At 42.7% G+C, this 16,948-nt stretch overlaps 2 protein-coding genes across 2 annotated transcripts in view; one reads left to right on the plus strand and one right to left on the minus strand.

Moving 5' to 3' along the window:
* LOC135216540 (adenylate cyclase type 9-like) overlaps nucleotides 1–16,948 on the plus strand; it is a 702,034-nt gene that overhangs the window by 502,772 nt on the left and 182,314 nt on the right. The gene's annotated exons all lie outside the window — the stretch shown is intronic.
* Nucleotides 1–16,948, minus strand: part of LOC135216539 (adenylate cyclase type 9-like) — a 251,737-nt gene that overhangs the window by 166,295 nt on the left and 68,494 nt on the right. The window lies entirely within an intron of this gene.

The following is a 16,948-nucleotide window of genomic DNA, read 5'->3' on the forward strand; positions in this document are numbered from 1 at the left end:
GGCTTCGTGCTCAAAGGAGGCGCAGAGAGGAAAGGGATCTTGTATCCTCTCTCGATCACATCTAGGGTCCAGGTGTCCGCCCCTATCGTCCTCCATGCCTGAGCAAATAAGGTTGAGTCTCGCACCTACAGGTGCCTGAAGGGCAGAAAACGTCAATTTTTTCCCTTCTTGATAGAAGAGATCTTACCTCTGAAGGACCCCCTTCCTCTCGAAAACCTCTAGAGGAAGGTGCTCCACGAAAGGGCTTAAATTTCTTCTTGGGTGGTGGAGCTGTTGAAGTAGAAGCCTGAGGAGTAGGTCATCTGGAAGATTGAGTCAAGAGGTCCCTTGTTGCTTTTTCTTGCAAGTTTACCGACAGATCCTTAATCATGGACTGCGGAAATAGGTGCGTAGAGAAGGGGGCGAATAATAACTCCGCTTTCTGAGCGGGAGAAACTGCTTTCGCCGCAAAGCTACAATAGAGAGCTCTCTTCTTTAGCAGACCTGTAGCAAAATGAGATGCTAACTCATCAGAGCCATCCCTTACTGCTCTATCCATACAAGCTAATACACTCGAAAGCTCTTCCAGCGAAGTCGAGTCTTGACTCCTCGATTGTACATCCAAAGCCCTAGGCACCAATCTAAAAAGTTAAACACCTCTAGCGTCTTAAATAACCCCTTGAGGTGATGATCAGTCTCCGTCATTGTCCAGGAAACCTTAGCCGATGACAAATAAGACCTCCTTGGAGCGTCCACCAAATTGGCGAAATCTCCTTGAGAAGAAGACGGTGCTTTCAATCCTGCTTCTTCTCCTGTTTCGTACCAGATCCCAGCTCTCCCTTTCAGTCTAGATGGAGGAAGTGCAAACGAAGTCTTCCCTTTAACCTTCCTTGAATCCATCCAATCCTGGACTCTCTTAAACGCTCTCTTCGCAGAGAGCGAAGTGGCCATCTTAACGAAGCCAGGGGCCTTCCTGGCCTTCGATGAGGCAAATTGTGAAGGTGGAGAGCAAGGAACGGCGCTTGAAAATTATCTGGGGAACAATTTCTTAAGTAAATCCGTCAACGTCTTATAGTCTGACGACGCTGACGCATTTGGTTCGTCATCATCAGTAGGGCAGCGATCACTAGACGAATCCTTCTCTCGGTCATCAGCGCCTTTCAAAGATCGCGATGACTTCGACACTTTAAAATGAGAAACATCCTGACGTTTCGGACTCAACTGTTGATCGTCCTGGAAAGCGTCCCGATATGCAAGGCGCCGCGCGTTCTGAGAAGCGTCCTGCAGAGCGTCCTGATGTGTAGGACGCCGTGCGTCCTGAACAGCGTCAGCTCGAGCGTCTTGCTGAGCGTCATGATGTGTGGGACGCCGTGCGTCCTGAACAGCGTCAGCTCGAGCGTCTTGCTGAGCGTCATGAGTGTAGGACGCCGTGCGTCCTGAACAGCGTCAGTTGGAGCGTCTTGGCGAGCGTTCCGCGCGTCTTGAAAAGCGTCTTCTCGAGCGTCCTGGTAAGCGCTTCGTTGCTTAAGACGCCGAGCATGATCATCAACATGCAAAGCTTGAACTTCCGATATTGATCCTTGAGCGTTCTCGGCCTTTTGACAAAGACGCCGGCCGCCTGTGCGACAACTCACGTCTCTGTCAAATTCGTCTCTCCTAGACGCCCTTTCATGAGGAACGTAATCACGTTCTCTAATGCGTCGGCTACTAGGAGGAGACTCAAAGGCCGAAAAACGCGGAGTAGGAGCCGGGGACTGCCTAGTCCTCTTAACAGGCAGCCACCTATCCTTCCTTCGATGACTAGTTTCTGCCTCCTTTCTCTCAAAAAAGGAGGCTAACTGTCTCTGCATTTCCCAAAGCATTTTCCCTGAAGGAGAAAGTTCTCGATCAGGAGAAGGACTCATCCTGTGCGAGGAAGATGGGCGAGGGGATGCCCTTTCCTTCAACTCAGGAACATGCTTAGAGCGACTTGGACGCTCGAAAGAGTCCTCCCCTGATGAAGTCTTGTTCCTTTTCTGTGGCGGAAAAGCTTCAAAATCTTCAGGTGACGAATCTACGTAATGATCAGAATGGAGCGTTCAAGCCGTCCTCTTCTCTGAAACCTCTCTTAAGAGGGCGACAAGGGCGACGGCCGCTTGTGCGACACCTTGCGCCCCTGCCGCTCTCCCCCTGAGGTCTTCCCGAGCGTCCCAACCTCGGCGAGGAGAGGAAGTCTCGAAGAAGAGAAGCACTCTTTAAGTATTCGTGCCCGTGCACGAACACCGGCAGCCTGAGATTCGTCCTCAGTTTCTGCCGAAGGGACGTCAGACCGGTCATTAGATCCCGTAACCCTCCTTCGGCTTTCGGCTTGGCCCTCTCCCTAAGGCCTGGGAGTCCGGCAGGGGCCTAGGCCTAGAGGCATTATGGGACCGATCTGACCCCCCTTCCACAACACTAGATGCACTAACACTTTTATCACAATTCACACCCGACTGTAGAGCAATCACTCCAGATTCCAAGGCGCGAATCGACTCCATGATCGTAAACAATACGCTTCCTTCTGCAGACACTTCCTGATTGTTCGGAGGCAATACAACAGGATCAGGTTGAATTACATCTACAGGAGGATTTAATGGAGATACAATTCTACCTTGACTTCTACTCACAGAAAAGCACTCCTAGAGGAAGACCTCCTGATTCTATCACGCTCAAGCTTTCTCACGTAAGAATCATATGCCTTCCATTCAATTTCAGTCAATTGCTCACACTCGATGCATCTATCATTCAACATACATACATGACTACGACATTTCGAGCACACTGAATGAGGGTCTACCGAAGCTTTCGGCAACCTCACCTTACATTCATGCACCTTACACACCCTGAAGCTAGCAGAGCTAGATCCAGACATTGTAATCAAAGAAAAGTCAAAGCCAAATCCAAATCAAATCCACTATCACGTATGCCAAGCCAACAAGCCAAATCAAAACCAAAAGTCAATCAGAATACTCAAGTTAGCACAAGAAGTTTCAAAATCCTAGGCGGAGGTCTGTAAACAGTTGTTTACCGACCGGCGACAGAGAAAAATCTGAATAGAAAATGGGAATGATTCCTGATATCCGCCTCCCAGCGGCGGGAAAGGGTACTAACCACCTGGCCGCCCACTGCGTGTGCCGGGAGTTTTGAAATTCTGTCGGACGTCGGAGAATACAGCAATATATATATATCTGACAGGTAAGTTTCATGAACAAATTAGCCGTTATATAAAGTATTATATATGGAAATGTGCGCAATTTCATGCACAATACAACTAAAAACAACCCATGGTTGTAGCTTTTATCAGTTTTGAGATATTTTCATATAAATAACGATAATTGCCAAAATTTCAACCATCGGTCAACTTTGACTCTACCGAAATGGTCGAAAAACGCAATTGTAAGCTAAAACGCTTAAATTCTAGTAATATTCAAGCATTTACCTTCATTTTGCAACAAATTGGAAGTCTCTAGCACAATATTTCGATTTATGGTGAATTTATGAAAAAATAACATTTTCTTTACATCCGCGCGGTAACTCTTCCGAAAAAATCATACGTGCGATTGTGGTAATGTTTGCACCATTTTAAATTAGCCGTTACATAAAGTTTTATATATTAAAATGTGCGCAATTTCATGTAAAATACAACAAAAAATAATTGAAGGTTGTAGCTTTTCTCATTTTTGAAATATTTGCATATAAATCACGATAAATAGAAAAAAAACCAAGTTTGGTCAACTTTGACTCTACCGAAATGGTCGAAAAACGCAATTGTAAGCTAAAACTCTTACAGTCAAGTAATATTCAGTCATTTATCTTCATCTTGAAACAAATTCAAAGTCTCTAGCAAAATATTTAGATTTATGGTGAATTTAAAAAAAATCTTTCCTTCCCTCCGCGCGCGGATTCTCCGCCACAAATCTCTGAAATGTGTATGTCCCATTCTCGGAATATTTGCTCCATTTCATATTAGGCATTTCATAGAGTTTTATATATGAAAATGTGCGCAATTTTATGTAGAATAAAAAAAAAATATTTGAAGGTTGTAGCTTTTCTAATTTCCGAAATAATTGCATATAAAAAATATATATCTAAAAAAATTCGACATTCAGTCAACTTTAACTCATCAGATATGGTCGAAAACTGCAATTGTAAGGTAATACTCTTACAGTATAGTAATATTCAATCATTTGTCTTCATTTTGAAAGAAATTGGAAGTCTCTATAACAATATTTCGATTTATGGTGAATTTTTGAAAAAAATATTTGTTTACGTCTGCGCGTTACGAATTCATGCATTATTTTGTGATAATATTTTCTCTGTGTTGATTTTATCGTTTTACAATGTGTTATATACCAAAATGATCACAATTTAGTGTACATTACAATGAAAAAAAGTAACTTGTTACCTTTAACCGTTTTGCGCACAGCACGATTTGAATACAATTATATATGAAATTTCATTTTTGCGCTATCATATATCGCATTATTTATATATGATAATGATAATTTTTTTCATTTCTGATGGTTGCATACTAAAATTCAGCCAATGACAAAAAAAGGAGCCAAAAATGAACTCTTAATCTTGAAAACTAAGCGCGCTCTGATTTTTTGAAAAAAATATTTTTTCCGCTTCCGCGCTCACTCTGAAACACCTCCGGCACACGGGAGACAACTTTTTTTTTTACCGCTTCGGCGTAAGAGGGTTAATGTGTTTCGGAAATTTTAGTTTATGTATGCTTTCCTTTCATTTTTTTATGTGTTTCGTAAAGTTAAGTGTACGTACATACGTACGTATCTGCCGTTTGTCCTCCTCCTCTGTCGCCACTTTCGGAGATAGCCTCACTCGAAAGGTAAGCTTCCACATTTTACTACATACGTACAGTATTTCTTGTATACCATGTACACTAATACACTTTATTTACAGGAAATTAGCAGTACATTATTAAGTTAGGTATTGAATGGTCCAAATTGTTGTAGCATTTCATTGTTTATAGGTCAATTTAGCTTTATTATGAAATTTACTGGGGTGTTTTAGGAGGGCTTAGAACGGATTAGCCATTTTACAAATAAAATGCAGTCCCAAGATACGAAAAGCTCATGATACGAAGGCCGCCTCGGAACGGATTAATTTCGTATCATGAGGTACCACTTGTACTATAATGTACTGTACAGTAAATTCTATAGTACTGCATAAATATAATTTTACTTATTGCGCCATTGTGGGATTAAGGCGCCGTTTGACTGGTCTAGGGTGCTGTTAACTAGTCTAGTACTTCGAAAGAAGATGTGCTGCAGCTGTATACTTTAAAGTCACTTAGCGTCGAAAATGGCTCAGCGTCGGTGGCCAGGAACGGAATCCCTGCCGCTAACCGAGGGCTGCCTGTTTTCTCATTCTTTCCTTTCAGTATCATCATGAACTATTAATTTGTACATTTTTCTATTGTTAACTCGAAATTCTGCTAATTTATAGAAATAATATTGAAAAACAAAGAAAAATTATTATGAAAAGCTTGATCTTAGAAACCATAAAATTTATAAAAAAGGCATTGAGACCTTTTTTTTCAATGATATATAAAATTAAAATTGGACAAAAAATAAGGAATACTGTATACCTGTAATAATTACAGGCAGCTGCCATCTTGATGACGTCATAAAAATTATATGCAAGGGATTCAGAAGTGCCATTATCAATTTTATTTATCTAAAGGGAGTTTATAATCGATTGCAACAATCCCCAATATTTCATCACTAATACTGCCACAAAAGGGGTTTTTTGCTGCATATGCTCGCTCCCCAACTATATATACTGATGTGTTATCAAGGGTAGAACATAGATTGCAAATAATCACTGTCGTATGTTAGCTTTAGTTATGAGAAATCCATGAATTTCCCTGATCACATTTTTAATTTTTGTTTAATAAAATGTGTCAGTACAGTATGTTTCTTGTACAATAAGAAAGTTTTTCAGATAGCCCAATTCCCTTTGGCTTCTTAAGTTTCTTAAATCAACAATATCAGTGTACATAATAATAAGGCAATTAACAGAAATTACTAGAGGTCTACATAGTATGTTCTGTGTACAGAACTGGAATCAATTTTATGTGAACGCTAGAGAATTCAGTACATATTATCTACACCTCTCTTGGACCCACTAGATTGGACGAGTAGTCATGGAAACCAATCATCACAGAATGACTGGGGTTGCCCATGTATAAAAATTCAAACGGTCAGCAGAATGAAATTTGCCATAGTACCTCCTTTCCTTTCATTACAAAAGGCAGGAATAAGTCACTAGATACTCATAGCCAAGCAATTTTTCCAAGACATTTAATAGCAAAGGTTTTTATAAATTGACTGTTACCTGACTGACGGCACATACCCAACAAGTTAACAACTATAAGACAACAATTCCAAAGAAATGTCTTAAAGTCAGTATGAGAAAGGGATATAAAGCTTCCCAATAAACTGCAGCCATTCAGGGAATTGCTAAAAACTGCATGTCTCTTGATAAGCTATAATCTTTTAAAACAACTAGGAATAAAATTCTGTAGAAAACTTTATACAGGCCAGAGTGCACAGAAAGGTTATTGTACTAAAAGTCAGTGAAAACAGTTATTACAGGCGGCCAGCGGTTAATGGCGCAATCGCTCAACGGCGAATCAGTTTTACGGCTGTCGTCAAAAATATTCATTAAAAAAATAGGGCATTTCAAGGTATTTTTACTGCACAATTTTCGGTCAACAGCAACGCTAGCGCCACTATGTCTAACGAGTACATAAATTTGTAGAAATACCGTTTAGCCCATAAAGGTTATGCAAATTATATTAAAAAATTGTATTGAGAGTTATTACATAGGTATTAGGGTAAAATATATGCCTCTGACGCTGTTCTATACCGAAAACATAGAGTTAAATGAGTGCAAATTTAGCTATGGATGTGTCAATTTATAAATGTTCATGCTTTTATGTTTAAAATGTGTATGAAAATCTATTACGTATAGGTATTTTTATTTCTGCACATAAATGTGATATAGAGGTAGCTTTTGAAACTTCCCTTCACGTTATCAAATAAGGGATTTTGACGAAGGGAAAATCTATTTCTGGGCAAGGGTTCGTGTCGCCCAGTGAAATAATCCTTAAGTTCATTATTTCTAGGTAAATGATACTAACATTATATCAGAGAAAAAATAAAATCAGGAGGATGTCAGAATAACTGACTCGCTCACCCTAAATAAAAGAGTGTCGGTATGTAGCTGGGGCGAGTGAGACCACTACCATGAATCTCTTGTCATTTAGAATTCTCCTACATCATAATCCCCCTCCTGAGAGAGCTGATACACAGTCGGAGTCAGCAACTACTACTACTACGCTACCTACCACGCCGACTGCAGTGCCTCTGGTGGCCATCCTTGTCGTTAGATGCCAATCTTGGGCTGCAGGGCAGGGAACAGGGGGGGATTTCACTGGGCGACACGAACCCTTGCCCAGAAATAGATTTTTCCTTCGTCAAAATCCCTTTTCTGGGCTCAGTTTGTGTCGCTTCGTGAAATAGTACCAGAGAATTAGCACAAGATTGGGAAAAAAAAAGGGAGAAAGGTCTCAATAAAACAAAGGAAGTAAAAAGGAGTAAATATAATCTGATTGAGAGCTTACAAGTTATCTTAAAATAAAGTTAACTTAAACTAATGAAATAAATATATACAGTTAACCTTAAAATTATACTTAAACTAACTTATGATAACTTATCTAATACAAGTGAGGTTCAAAGTCAGTACATCAAGGAAGAACACTCACTGAAAGTTATATATGTAAATGAAAATTATACTAAGCATCTCGAATATATATTGGTGTGCTTCCCTAGCATAAAAATAAGGGGAGCAACACTGATAATTACAATTAATATATACAATATAGTTGTGGGTGCCCCTAGCAAAAAAAAATAAGGGACACACCACTATAAGTATCCTCCTAAGCAGCTAAGGCTGAAGGACCCAAAGAGCATAACGGTAGGTTAGGTGCATTATTAGTTGAGGCAGGTAGAAAGGAGATCTGGATCTTCAACTACGACTACTGAGCAGTGTCAGGGGAAACTATGTTTCCCGCTGCCACTGCCGGAAATTTTAAAGATTCCAAGGACTTTAATAATAACGCTTAAAAACTGTCGGCGATTTCCAGCCTGTATACTTCTTTAAGTCATCAAAGTTCATATGCTGGAAATAATTAATGGAGGTGGCTACTGCCCTGATGTCATGGGCATTGGGGAATGATTCAGGATTTGCTTGTTTAATAAAGTAAATGATTTGTTGCCTAATTCCCTTTATTGAAATAGTACCACCTTTTTCCCTCATGAAAAGGGGGCCTGAGGATGTAGAGGATGTCCTAGACAGAAAGGCTCGTAAGGTCGTCACCGGACGGAGAGAAGGGTCTTGTGGAAGAGGGATGACCTACCAAGGGGCCCACCTCATTAAAAGATCCTCATTCTTTGCCAGAAAACAACGATCTGGAGATAGTAAGACTTCTCCTGAGGGGAGGAAATCTACATGTCCAGCATCTCTGGAAAGGGCCGACAGTTCTGATATCCTGGCTCCTGAGGCCAAGCTTAGTAAGAAGAGAGTTTTCCTCAGTAGCATTATATATGTACAAGAAACGTTGTCAGTGTCTGAAGCCAGCTTGAGAACATCATTCAAGAACCATGAAACTGAACTAGGCCTTTCAGAAGGTCTCAGCCTAGCACAGGCTTTGGGAATAGGAGTCTGTTAAGTCTATTTTAAAGCCAAACTGAAAGATTTTCTTTAAAGCTGACTTATTAGTTGTAATAGTACTAGCTGCTAATCCTTTTTCGAATAAAGATCTGAAAAAGGATGCAGCTAGGTTGACTGTCATGGTTCTGGTGTTTGTTTCCTTCAGGAAAGTTGCTAACTTCTTAACAGCAGCATCATACTGTCTCAAAGTTGATTCTCTCTTATCTGATTCTAAGAAAAGAATATTCTGAGGATCAATATTAGCATTTCTCTTAGCCGCAAACTTCATGAAGTCCATAAAGTTAGGGTTTTGAGAATTCCTGAGGAAGCAAACACAGTCCTCATTTGTACTGACTGAGATAGTCTGGGATTGGGGATCCGTCGAGGTCAGAGACCCAATTCCAGAAGCAGAGGATACCAGTTGCTCTTGGGCCAGTTCGGGGCTACTAGAGCTACTTGTCTCTTGAATGTCCAGAGTTTGTTCAGGACTTTCAATAGAAGATTCACTGGAGGAAAGATGTATATCTTCTTCCACTGATTCCAATCTATGGACATGGCGTCTATGGCATAGGCCAGAGGGTCCAGGTTGGGGGCCACATAGCAAGGGAGCTTGTGGTTCGCTTGAGATGCAAATAAATCTACTTGGAGACCCAGAACACTCCGGCGTATCCACTGGAATGACTTGTCGTCCAGGGACCACTCTGATTCTAGAGGAACTGATAGAGACAGAGCGTCCGCTATCACGTTCCTTACTCCCGCTAAATGGGTGGAGGATAGGTGCCATTTGTACTTGGCTGTTAGAGAGAAAATGGCTATCATGACATGGTTCACATGTTTTGCTTTGGATCCTCCCCTGTTGATGCAGTGCACTACTACTGCGCTGTCCAAGACCAGCTTGATATGAGATCTCTTAGCTGGTAGAAGCCTCTTCAGAGTGAGAAATACTGCCATGGCTTCCAATACGTTTATGTGAAGCTGGCGGAACTGAGATGACCACGTTCCTTGAACCTTCTTGAACTGGGAATATCCTCCCCACCCGCTTAGAGAGGTGTCTGTGTGGATAACCAACGCCGGAGGGGGAAACTGAAGAGGAACTGACTTGGACAGGTGGGCGGAGACGATTGCGAAGAATCAGCGGGATTACTGACAACTTGTCTCGAGATTTGACATTTGCTCTTGAGCGCCAAACTCCATTTATGTCCTTCAACTTTGCTTTTAACAGAACATCTGTTACTGATGCAAACCTAGGATCTTTTCCTGGTTTCTCCTTGATGTTCGTTTGCACTTGAGGAATTGCCTTACTGACTTGGCTATTTCTTTCCTTTTGACCACTGGATTTGACAGATTGTGTGAGGTCAAGTCCCATTGGATGCCGAGCCATTGAAAACGAGATTCCGGAGTGAGTCTGGACTTTGTCCTGTTTATTTGGAACCCCAGATGTTCCAGAAACTGGATTACATTGTCTATGGCTCTGAGGCATTCCTCGACGGTTGTCGCTCAAATCAGCCAATCGTCGAGGTACGCTACTACCATTATCCCTTGTGATCTTAGTTGTTGTACTACTACTTCCGCTATTTTCGTGAATACCATGGGGGCTACATTCAGCCCGAAGGGCATCACTTTGAAAGAGAATCCCTGGTCTCCCAACCTGAAGCCTAGGTATGGGCGGAAGTATCTCGCGACTGGGATATGATAGTATGCGTCTGTAAGATCGATAGAGGTGGTGACGGCCCCACTGGGAAGTAAGGTCCGCACCTGCGAGATAGTCAGCATTTTGAACTTGTCACAACGAATGAATAAGTTTAGACGGGACAAGTCTAAGATTATTCTTCTTTTTGATGAGCCTTTCTTTGGCACGCTGAATAAGCGTCCTTGAAACTTTAAATGCTTGGCTCTTGACACTACCCCTTTCTGAAGGAGCTCTTTCGCATGATCTGTCAATTCCTTTGTTGGTAATTGAAGGAAAGATTTGGATGGAGGGGGACCTTTGATCCAACTCCATCCAAGCCCTTTGGACACAATGCTCTGTGCCCAATTGCTGAACCCCCACCTGTGACGGAAGAGGAACAGCCTCCCTCCTACTTGAGAGATCTCACTGTTGTTGTGCAGGGCGTGCTCCGCGCCCTCCACGGAAGTGTTTCCCCCTGTTGGTTGCCCTTCCGCCACCCCTTTGACAAGAGGCACCCCTAGCTCTGCTTCCCCTTGCAAACCTGTTAATGGCTTGAAAGGCCTGGCTTTCAAACACCGGGTTGAAAGCCGGGGAAACAGCATAGGAGGTCAAGGGCTGGCTTTGGGAAGTCAACAGGAGGATGGGCTGGTTTTGACCCTTTGCAGTTGCCGGTTGCACAGGCTGTGAGACCGGAACTGCTTGAACAAAATGCTGTTGCTGCTGCTTCTGGAAGGGCGGGAACTTCCTGGTCTTTTTAAGCTTCTTAGCACCAGCAGGAGGATTCTCAGGTTTCCTCTTACTGGAAAGACCCCAGCGCGCCCTAAAGCTTTGGTTAAGCCTGGTCGCTTCATGCTACACTTCGTTGACAGCTGATTCTGGGAAGAGGTCAGCTCCCCAGATGGTGGAAGAAAGCAGCTTGTTCGGCTCATGCCGAATAGTGGCTTCCTGCAGGACATGTTTCCTGCAGTTCCGCCTTGCTACCACAAACTCGTACAGGTCCAACTGTATTGTCTGAGTTTGTGCCTTTGCCAGCAGTTTGAACAGAGGTTCCGAGCCGTATGTCAAGGCGGCAACCTCCGTCATTACCAAGGCATTCAACGTCCTGCCTAACCTAGTCCTTGCCTCAAATTCGGCTTGGAAAAGGTTATCCGGCAACTAGGAAGTCTCTCGCCGAACTGATCAATGGCACAGTCCGGCTTGAGCTTTCCTACCGTGAATGTGGCTGGCAAGTCTTCCCAAAGTTCCCCAAAGGCTGGAAAGAGTGGAGACTTTGGGTCTGATTCCCTAAGCTGAGGGAGAGGCTCATCCTTCATGGCAGCTTGGATGGTGACCTCAGCTATCTTTGTTGTGAAGGGGAGTGGTGCCTCCTCCGTAGCAAAGATTGTAAAGGGGCTCTTAAATGCCTGGAGCTTGGTAGTGGTACAATCCCAATCTTCCAGGCATCGTACCCATTCCCTTTGAGCCTGCTCTCGGCTGTATAAAACAGTCTCTTTAGGGATCTTGTCTTCCCTATTTGGAGCTGCCTCCGTCAGTCTAGCATATCCCATGAAAGGCGGTTGTAGACCGGCAGGATGGAACTCGAAGTCCTCGATACGATGAGATCCATAGTCCGGGATAGAGATCATCCCATCCTTGAAGGGATCAAAAGCTGCTACCCTCCAAGGATTGCTCATAGAGAAGGCGGGAAGGGTATTGTAGTCAGGCAACGAGGCAACTCCGGCGCCTGCTACAGGTAGAACGGCTGGCGGAGCTTGGGTCAGCCCTGCCAGACGATTCTCCTGGTCCGTCAGACGATCAGAAATATTCTGAATCGACTGGCTGGACTGAGTCAACGAGGTGGAGATCTGGGAGAACATCTGATCGAACCTGGTGTTCATCAGAGATCCGACCATACCTCCCACCTGTTGCATGACCCCTGCCGTGAAAGCAACAGGACTGAAGGGACCAACAGGACTGACCAGGACAGGGGTCACCGGAGGAACTCCGGTAGAAGAAGAAGGTACTGGCTCGGCGGGAGCGCGGACCTTCTCCTTAGAGGATTTACCTCTGGACCCTTTTGAATGCGAAGAAGTCTTCGCTTTCCCTGCTCAAGGATGGTGAGCCGGAGACTTATGGGAAGATGAAGAAGACGACATCTTCTTAGACGACGTCCTCTTCAGGGTCTTCTGCTCTCTTTGTCCCTTCACATTGGGGACTACTGAGGCAGTAGGCGTCCTAGCAGGGATCTCTGATCCTGTGAAGCCCTGGAATGAAGTAGAGGAAGGGACAGGTGAAGAAGATCCAGAAGCGTCCAAGGGATGCCCTTGGTCGCCCAACAAACCTACCTCAACCAATAACTCACCTCCACATACCGTCATTGGCTCAACATTGAGGTCTAGTGTCATGACGTCCGCCGAGATGTCCTGGCCTTCTCCTTCCATCAGGGCCTGCTGCTTGACGGCAGCAGCCTGAAAAAGAGGGTCATTGTAGTCCTTACAACGAAGCCCCGAGGACGAATCATTAACATTTGAAGTTTAGAACTATATAGCAATATAAACAAATTTATGTGATAGTATATACCAGGAAAGAAAAATCCCCAACTCCGGTATATACTTGCTCCGTCCGAGAACTGTTCCACCAGCTCGTAGCAGATGGAGCAGGCTTCGTGGTGCCAGACGATCAAGTACTTATGGCGGACGGCACAGGGAGCGTGGGACCTGCAGACCTCGTGCCCGCAGGGGTCCTGGAGGACAGCGTTGCATCCGGCCTCCTGACAGTTGGTAGCCTGTAAGTGGATAGATACATAAGCATCAACGTTATACACTAACACAACCACTTATGCTGTTCCGCTGCATGCCGGAGTAGCATAAAATTTTTGGGCATAATCCTCTCCTGTAATCTGTGTGGGAGAGTCCATAGGACCTGGTAAACTGGTTGGAATCCCCGGTGTATGCCGGAGAGGGGAAAATAGGCAGGAGAGGGGAAAATAGGCAAACCAGATACCTTTCATACACCTATAGTCGAGTTTCAAGGAGGAGTACGACACGCCGGAGAACAAGAGAGGATTACCCATAAATTAAAACTAAATAAATTAAATTAAATAGTTTGGAGCATGTAGCTCCGTCGTAAAACCCCTCCGCCAACCGCCGGGGCGCTCGGATAGCAAGCGGGCGTTCCGTCAGCAGACGAAGGGGACTATAATGCATAACGGGGAAAGCATGTAGGACCGACTGATCCCCCTTCCCCTTCAAAAGCTGGCGGAGACAGCTAAAATAGAAAGGATAGAGGGAGGGAAGGGTGAATCGTAAAAAAGGAACACTGGAGAAGGACTGATGCGGGCAGAGGGGGTGGCCAACCCCCCCTGATCACACCGGAACTCCCCTGAAGCTCACAGAGAGCATGGACAGTCCAGCAGAACTCACTACTGTCCATAACTCCCGTGACACCCCTAAAAGGGGGGAGGAGGGGAGTGGTGCTCGGATGGTTGCTATAGCGACCGTGAGCGAGCGAGGACAGACCCCCCCCCTCCGTGAGGGAGGAGGGGAAGGGGACTGGGACTAGGGCGACCAGTTGCTCGACGCGAACGCAGGTGGACCATGAGGTGATAATGCAACAAAACATAGCCTAGGTCGAGCTGACCACGTGAGCGAGAGTGGACCAAAAGGCGATAATGCAACAAAACTAGCCTTGGTCAAACTGATCGCCCTTAACATGCAACCCCTAAATGAAAATTACATCGTAATAATAAAGAGAGAAAGGGAAATCACGAGTGAGAGAGAAAGGGAACGTCCAGGAGAAGTAGGCTAATTCCCCAAAGGAAACAAGCCGACTGCTCAGAAGCTGGCCTTAGCCGACACGTAAAACGGAGGGCAACGGCCAGGATGGCTGGACTAGAAGAGACATAAATAGTAATCACTCAGAAGCCTAGACACCTAGACAAAGGGACATGCATGCATGAACACTAATCTAAGGCATAGGCAATGGATTTCCGAATAGTACGATGTAAAATAAAAATAATTGGGAACTTGTGTATCACATGATAGAACCCACATATAAAGGTAAAAATACACTGGATAGATACCACGGTATGGGGGACCGAGGAATCTAACCGAACATGAGGCGAGCCGGCGAGGCCGCCATGTGCCAGACCAGGTGACTATTATCGAATCTAAAAAACGGCAAAAATAGCTCCTGGCTGACAAAAAACTAGTGTAAAACCTTTCGGGGTACTTAACTTAGCTGCGGCGATAGCTGCAAGTTCCATGGTGAAAATAAATCCAGGGAAAAGTGCACAAAAAACACAGAGGAAAAATGGCACGTGTTACCAAGTTCGCTAATGAAAAAGGATGGCCACCAGAGGCGCTGCAGTCGGCGTGGTAGGTAGCGTAGTAGTAGTAGTAGTTGCTGACTCCGACCGTGTATCAGCTCTCTCAGGAGGGGGATTTTGATGTAGGAGAATTCTAAATGACAAGAGGTTCGTGGTAGTGGTCTCACTCGCCCCAGCTACATACTGACACTCTTTCATTTAGGGTGACCGAGTCAGTTATTCTGACATCCTCCTGATTTGATTTTTTCTCTGGTATAATGTTAGTATCATTTACCTAGAAATAATGAACTTAAGGATTATTTCACGAAGCGACACGAACTGAGTTCATTCTTTAATGTTTAAAATGTGTATGCAAATGTATTATGTATAAGGTATTCTTAATTCTGTGCAGAAAAATGATACTAAGGCAGCTTTTGATACTGCCCTTCAAGTTATCAAATATGATGTTTTTTCATGTTCATTCTTGTAAGCAGTTGCCTGCCGCTCTTCCGAAAATATAGAGTTGAAAAGAATGCAAATTTAGCGATCGATGTGTCAATTTTATAAATGTTCATGATCTTATGTTTAAAATGTGTATGAAAATATATTATGTATAGGGTATTTTCATTTTTGTACATAAATATGATACAAATTAAGGCAGCTTTCGTAACTACCCTCCACGTTGTCAGAGGATGTTTTTTCATGTTCGTTCTTGTCCGCCACTGTTCCGAAAAATACATGGTGTTATTTTATTAAATATGCATCTTTTCCATAAATCCTTTAAAAAGTTATACATTACTTCACTGTATCCAATAATATTGTATGTATTCTCATATTATTGTATAAAATACTACGGCAAATCTAAGCTAGTATTCTGAGGAGCGGCCAATGTTTTAGTTTCAAATCAGCTGGTGGTGAACACGAGTTTGTTTCACCATATTTAACATAATTCTGAGCGAATTTTCTTGCTTCTAGTTGGCATAAACGAATATCTAGATACTTGACTTACACGAGACAAGGTTATTTTTCCTTATACGTGTTTTTAGGTGGAAATATGAATTGAATATGTCTTGTTGTGGTTGTGAACTTTTTTTTTTCGTTAACAGATTACGTTGGCAGCATGTTTACTGCATAAAAAAATTGTGTGATTCCGTTCCCAATTTTCCTTTATATTATCGTAATACAAATTTTTTTTTTTTTTTTTTTTGGGGGAGGGGGGGTTTTGTTGTTTTTTTTTTTTTTTTGTTTTTGTTTTTTTTTTTTTTTTTTGTTTTTATTTTTGTTTTTTTTTTTTTTTTTTTTTGTAAACTTTACGTTATTTATCTTATATCGGCGTGAAACCAACAGTAAAATGTGTTTTCTCAAGCCCAGTAGTTTTGATTAAAATGATTTTATCTCAATTTCATCTACGGTTGTGTTTGATGGCATACGTTTACTGGAGTTTTATCCTTGTTGCCGATGCACGATAATAGCCATTAGCAGCTTAAACAGTTTTCTCAGCTTCAATTATAATGAACAGTTTTCTCAGCTTCAGTTATAACTAGGTTTAAATTTGACAGTATATTTCCCAATTGATCTTTGATCTATAGCGAATAAAGTTATTGCATTAAGATATCTCAGTTCTATTCTACATAACGTCATTTATAACAACTACGGTAATAGTGTGCTATAGTACGATGATTGAAATACAAGCCAAACAGATGTTATCGAATTCGGTTGTACTTAGAAAAAAAAAAAAAAAAAAAAAAGTAGTTTCACGTTCGGTTGTTCATGGCTGTACACGTTTATGCAACGAGTATAACGTTAAAACCATACTTTCATCATTCTCTTTTGCTGTTTTTGAACTTATGTAACTAGAAGATGGGATAAAGTTAGGCTATTGTAATTTGGTCTATCTCATAAAATCGGATTATCATAAGACGAATTATCGTGACTTGAACACTACAGCTACCTGTACTCTGTATAAAACCTTATTATATCTTTATATACTCTAGGCACCCAAAGGATTAAAGATAGGGTTTTTTTTACAGTATTTATAATATTATAATGTACTGTACAGTAAATTCTATAGATCTATACTGCATAAATATAATTTTACTTATTGCACCATCGCGGGATTAAGGCGCCGTTTGACTAGTCTAGGGTGCTATTGACTGGTCTAAAATTTCAAAAGAAGGTGTGCGGCAGCCGTAGGCTTTAAAATCGCTTAGTGTTGAAAATCACTTAGCGTTGAAGGCCAGGAACGGAAACCCTGCCGC

This window comes from Macrobrachium nipponense, chromosome 6, assembly GCF_015104395.2.
Source record: "Macrobrachium nipponense isolate FS-2020 chromosome 6, ASM1510439v2, whole genome shotgun sequence".
In the NCBI taxonomy this organism is placed as follows: Eukaryota; Metazoa; Arthropoda; class Malacostraca; order Decapoda; family Palaemonidae; genus Macrobrachium; species Macrobrachium nipponense.